The 6,000-nt window shown below is 35.9% G+C and overlaps 1 protein-coding gene across 4 annotated transcripts in view; it reads left to right on the forward strand.

The window, feature by feature from the left end:
- LOC133523809 (mitochondrial cardiolipin hydrolase-like) overlaps positions 1-5,578 on the forward strand; it is a 267,377-nt gene extending 261,799 nt beyond the window's left edge. For all 4 annotated transcript variants that reach the window (XR_009800282.1, XM_061859548.1, XM_061859547.1 and 1 more), the window contains one exon: positions 4,577-5,578. The gene's annotated coding sequence lies outside the window, so the exon portion shown is untranslated. The remainder of the gene's footprint in view (positions 1-4,576) is intronic.
- Positions 5,579-6,000: the final 422 nt, after the last annotated feature.

A 6,000-nucleotide genomic window follows, 5' to 3' on the forward strand; every position in this document is an offset into this window, starting at 1 on the left:
AAAATCCTCCACTTGCCCACGGTATTTGGTTAGAGGACAGTCAAATACCGTGTGGTGTACGGTATGCTCGGGTGCTCCACACCGACATACTGGTGATTCGCACCAGTTCCATTTGTGCTATAAGTAGGCACAGTTCCCAACTCCCGTCCTTATCCGATTCAGCATGCACCAAACGCGTCGGCTTGGAAACGTCGCCAGGGAGAAATCTTGATTCCCGTTCGGATTCCCGAGAGTCCCGTTTGTTAGACATTGGCAGCGGACCCCAGGCTCCCATGAGCCGTGGCAAAATGTCGGGGCAACGCGAGGAAGATGATGATGATGATATAGGTCACATTATATAGCTGTGCCTTAAAACATCGAGTAGGCGCCGGCGCCGTGACGTCATCTAACCTACGCGACAGCGTATCACTCCTCACGTCCTTTTATATCGATTAACGACTGATTTACAATCATGTGGGAAGTCACGGAATTGGACACCTCTACTGCGTATTGTTTTATTTAATTAAAATTGACTTTTAAGAGTGCAAAATTATATTACTAGCTTTTGCCCGCGACTTTGTCTGCGCCGAATGATGATGATTGATAAATACTATCCTATATCCTTCCCCGGGCCTCAAACTATCTCCATACTAAATATCATCTAAATCGGTTCAGTGGTGTATGCGTTAAGAGCTAACATAAACGGCCCCATTAGAACTTTAATATACGTCAAAAAAGATACGATATGGATCAGATATGTCAATGTCAAAAGTGACGTTTTTGTTTGAAGTAACGTCACTTTTGACAAAGGCCGAAAGTTATTTCGCATATTCTTAAGTTATGGTTAATTGAAATGTGTAGACACTCTAGCCCCGTCTCATCTCCACGGCACAACTGCAAAACCCGGCGCGGCGGCAGAGGCGGCCGAAAAATTAAAAAAGATCAAATATAGGGGTCTCGGCCCCGAATACGATTTCGTACCTTTTGGCGTCGAGACCCTTGGCCCGTGGGGTCCGAATGCATCTACACTATTTAAGGCATTAGCCAAAAAAATAGAAGACGCTACCGGTGATCGTAGAGCTGGCAGCTTCCTCGCACAGAGAATAAGTATTGCGATACAACGAGGAAATGCTGCCAGCATCTACGGCACCATGCCGCAGGGGGATAGTTTTTAATTATTTATTTTAAGATTAGTTTTATTTATTTTTAGATTTAGATTTTAAGTTTTATATGTATTATGTTATTAAAGTATAATATAATTGAAATGTTAAACGTATGAGAAAATAAATTATATTTTGTTTAAACCGATAACCGTTCTTTAGAAAATAATTTACCATCTTTCTATACATATGTTTTATATGGTGGCTATTAGACTTAATTCCATTATTGAGGTTGGTCTAATAAAATTAAGTCATAAAGATTTATTCACCGTGCACCGGTACTATATAAAAGCTTTGCAAAAACTTATTTGTAATAAGATCTAAGCTTAATAAGTATTCAGTTTTAACGTACGTTTTAACATACCTCCCATACAACTTATTGTTATTATTAACTAATGTATAGAGTGAGCAGTCTAAGCTTATTTCTCTATGCCGGTACTGCGTTAATAAAGATCTAGACTTAGATCTAATAACCAAGATTTAAACTAGACTCGTAAAAAGTTACTGCAAATGTCTTAGAGTGAATTGTTTTACACGTTCAGCGTAATTGCGCTTGTAAATTCTGCTATGTGATCTGTTCAATATACAGAAAATGAAACCTTATGTAGAGTTTTAAAGGTTTCATTTCGGTTTTAGAAAATTAAGCACATGTCCCAATTTTAAGGGGGAACGCGTCAATGTTCAATGATATGTATGTATGTATGTATGTATATACTTTATTGTACATAGAAATAAAAACACGAAAAACACAGTTACAGAGTAAATTAAATACAACAAAGGCGAACTTATCCCTGTATGGGATCTCTTCCAGTTAACAGTTGATTTAATAGAAACATTTGCCTTTACAAAAACGGTAAGGACAACTAAAAATTTGGAATTATACACGGTAGTAAATTGTAGTCTGGCGTATAGTCGTATTTACGGGTTGAAATGCCAAGACGAATGCTGGCAAATTGGAATCTAAATGAATAACAGCTAAATGCTTTAAATGAGGCCAGGCCATTATCATTTCTATCTGAGTAAATTGTTGGCTAAACTATCGTCGGTCCGACTTTAAACTTTACGTCGATATCGTATTGTTATAAATATTAATATAATATAATTATTTTGATGAATAATTTATAAGTCTAATCAGCGCAATTATTAGAATTAAAAATTATAAATGTATGATTTGCTTTTAACTAATGTTGTATTATACCTACTAACTTGTGAATTTATTAACGTGAACGAAGACTTAAATAAGTAAGACTTCGTGGCCAAGACCACAGCTATAAATCGCTTGTTTATTTACTAGATTCCGACCCTTTTATTAAGTGCGACGCAGCCATCCGCGGTGCTGACGTGTGTACCGCCCTAATAAAAGCCCTAATAGCCATCTAGAAACCATAATAAATTACAATAAAGGCTGACACATATAACAACTACATTTAGACGGAAGCACATATCGTACATTCTTGGCAATAATTTTATTTTCCCACCACAAACAAAGAGCTCATTCTACAAGCTAATAAATATGTTCCAGGTGTCTGTCTAAAATGGACAGAGATGCCACTATATTCGGACTCTCATCACGATTATGCTATTTCAGTCTTATAGCTCATTTTACTCTGGTGGTATTATATAGGATTAAAAATCGGGCAATCGCGAAGATTATCGCGAGGCGTGGGCCAAATCGAGGCCGTGACGAAACTGATTGATAAAGCTGCGATAAACGCTGTTACCATGCGCGGGCTTTCCGAATTCATTATTAGATTCGCGACCGCCAAGGACGCGGCGACACACATGGCGAATATTTCCTTATGGATGCTATTTTTAATTCGATTATACGCACAAGGTATAACTTAGTAACTGCCAACTAATCGTAGAACTTTATAGTAGGTTGGAATTTTATTACTTTAATTAAAGTCGTAAATATAGCGCCATTTATGTTGAACTAGATTTATGTAGAATTCTAGAATTGATGCGTGAAGGTCTAGTTAGAAGTAGCCTTTATGTTTATGTAAGATGAAAATATAGGTCATATGAAAAGGTAAAATAAAATAACTATACTTTTCCAGTATTGATAGAATTTTTCCCATTTGTATTATCATTTTTTTAATTCAAAATGACAGCTGTTTTATAACTATTTTGTTTAGGTCAAATAATACAAGCTTCTAGACTTAATAATTCGTTATAAAATTACAAAAGCCTGCATTTATACTCCATGAAAACTTCATTGTTTTCAATTAAATATGTTATATTATTTACCGTTAACATACTTATAAGTACAAACGCTGCCTATAGTTTTCTCGAAAGACTGGTATTGGGTTAAAAAAGAGTACCTACAAGTTTTTCTAGGGTCGCCAACGAGCACGTGAATCTGTTGCTGCGTATGTGTGTTTGCCACCGACTTGCTATAAAAAAGTTCCATAATCGTCTTGATATGCTTTAACATTGGCGACGGTACGATAAATTGAAGAATCGGTAGAACTGTGTCAACCTCGCGGTACCTCAATGCAATCTGCCATTGACCCGCGGCCATTCGAATTCGAGCTCAACAGCCGACCGTTCAAGTTGCACGGATTAAATTCATTTGGATTTCAATTAAAATTTTACTTTGATCTGGTCTAAGAGGGTTCAGAATTTAGAAAAATTATCGATTTACTTACTTTTCACCTTATTTCAATGGACTGTGAAGAAAGAAATACGAGTATTATTTATTTTAAAGGTATACAACGTGCCCTGCCAAGAAGGATCCCGACGGATTTTATAGTGTATTTCAGTTCAAATTTAGAGACTCTTATATATATGGTCATGAATACACATGAATATAAATATGTCTACATATATTTATATTAATGACCACAATTTATTTACTAGCATTTCTGGTAATGATCGTGGTAGTAAACAACGTAAACTCCTGTTTTCTCATAATAAAATAATCATTGTTTGCCACCAGAATAACAAAATATTTCTTTAATACAAAAGTTACATCCGAAAACTTAGATAAAATTTCACACTCCGGTTTCCAGAAGGGGTTGTTTTGAAAGCAGGCACTTTCCATCCATTTTAGATTACATTGAAAACTTTAGATTGTTTGCGCACGCACAATGGAGGTCTAATTTGAGCGGTGGATCCCTAAAAAACCTTTTAACCTCCGCTTGAATCTCAGCGGATTCATTGTCCCAAGTTATTGATCCGAAATTTTAGCTCAAAACGCCAAGTCACTCTGTACGTATTAATCTTGCTGGCCCTCCCCCTCCTTTATTGCGTATATTCGTCACAGTGTATGTGTTTGAGCTCTCTTCGCAATCAACGGGTTACTGTGTCATGTTCTATCTATTGTGTCTAGACTGGTTTTTTTATCCGCATTCATATTTCCCATACTTGTTTGTACATCATTGATTATATTAAAAGGTTATGTCATCGTTTCATTCATAGATTTTTCCTTGTTACAGATATGACTTGGCTCATCTACAGCAGCTTCCGCGGCATTTTGTTAATCTTTGTCCACCAGTTTAAGTAAAACATTTTGTGTTGCAATGATAAGGTTGGTTACTTCATCGTTTATATCTAGATCAGGAACAGTTTTAAATGCTGTCAACACTGATCACCGCATCCGCCTATCTTCTCCCATCTTTGTTATTACGTGATAGTGTTTGACTGCATTTGTCTCAGTTCCTTTCAAGAGCAGTTGATTTGTAACACAAATTGTTCATTTCTTTTTACCTTAAGACTGTTATACATTATTGACAATTGTAAGGTCCGGATGAAATCGGGAAAATGTCATCTTAGTTAGTAAGCCAATGACTCCACCCTATTGTGATCTTCATACCGTTTTTCCGATTTCCGCCGAGATCCTAACGTTCGCGCATTGTTTTTATTTATACAATTTTTTTTTATCTTTCTACACATTGGATATAAGAGTTTGTGTCGTACTTCGTGTTTTGAATTATATTGACTAACAATTACTAAACATTCTAACGCATGACTTTTTATTTTTACAATACCAACTCGCGAGTGTGCATGACAATGATAATGCTAATTTTAATAATTTTATATTCAATGTGTTTTATCTCTTGTTTTTAGACAAGATGCTAGACTTGACATGCTTTAATTTTATACTACATTATTTAAGAAAGATATATTTTAATTGATTATGAAATGTTTACTTCAACAATATGTAATTATAATTAATAAATATCAATATCATCATAAATCAATATTATTGTCGTACGCCAATGCGTCATAAAACTTGATTTTAGGTTAAAATTCAATTGATACTTAAATTCGAGTTTTAGTATTTGCATGGCAATACCCGGGATTGCATTTTATGTTTTTTTATGATGAAAAATTTGATTATGCAATCTGTAAAATTAATTCAAATTATGAGAAATTATTTAATGCAGAATTGAATACAATACTATTATAAATCTTAATAAAACAATGTTTCGGCATGAGATTTTTTTTTCTTTGCCCCAGTACGAGTACAGTCACATCCAAACGAATCATGCCCTTATTGCTAAGCAAAGTTGATTACATCAGATGTGGCTGACCATCTGTACTTCGAGGTTCTCACAGAAGTTGGCATGCCATGTCACAGTTGAATAGCTCGTTTGGAGGTCGGACATAAAGTCATTTTTCAATTATCCCAATGTCATCAGGACGACGAGGACGACCTCTTGGAACCGGCTAAGTAACCTATTTTGGATAAGTGGCGCGTTCGGCGACATTCGACAATGAACTTTATTGGACTGTATTGCAGTTAATTCGAGCGGTGAAGGAAAAGAAGTGTTTTGGTGGATTTAAACAGTTGGTGGGTATGCAGTTTGCATTGGCAAGTCTCATGTGCGTCCAAGGGCAGAGCGTCTCCGGCGTGTCT

The sequence above is a fragment of the Cydia pomonella genome, chromosome 12, assembly GCF_033807575.1.
Source record: "Cydia pomonella isolate Wapato2018A chromosome 12, ilCydPomo1, whole genome shotgun sequence".
Lineage (NCBI taxonomy): Eukaryota > Metazoa > Arthropoda > Insecta > Lepidoptera > Tortricidae > Cydia > Cydia pomonella.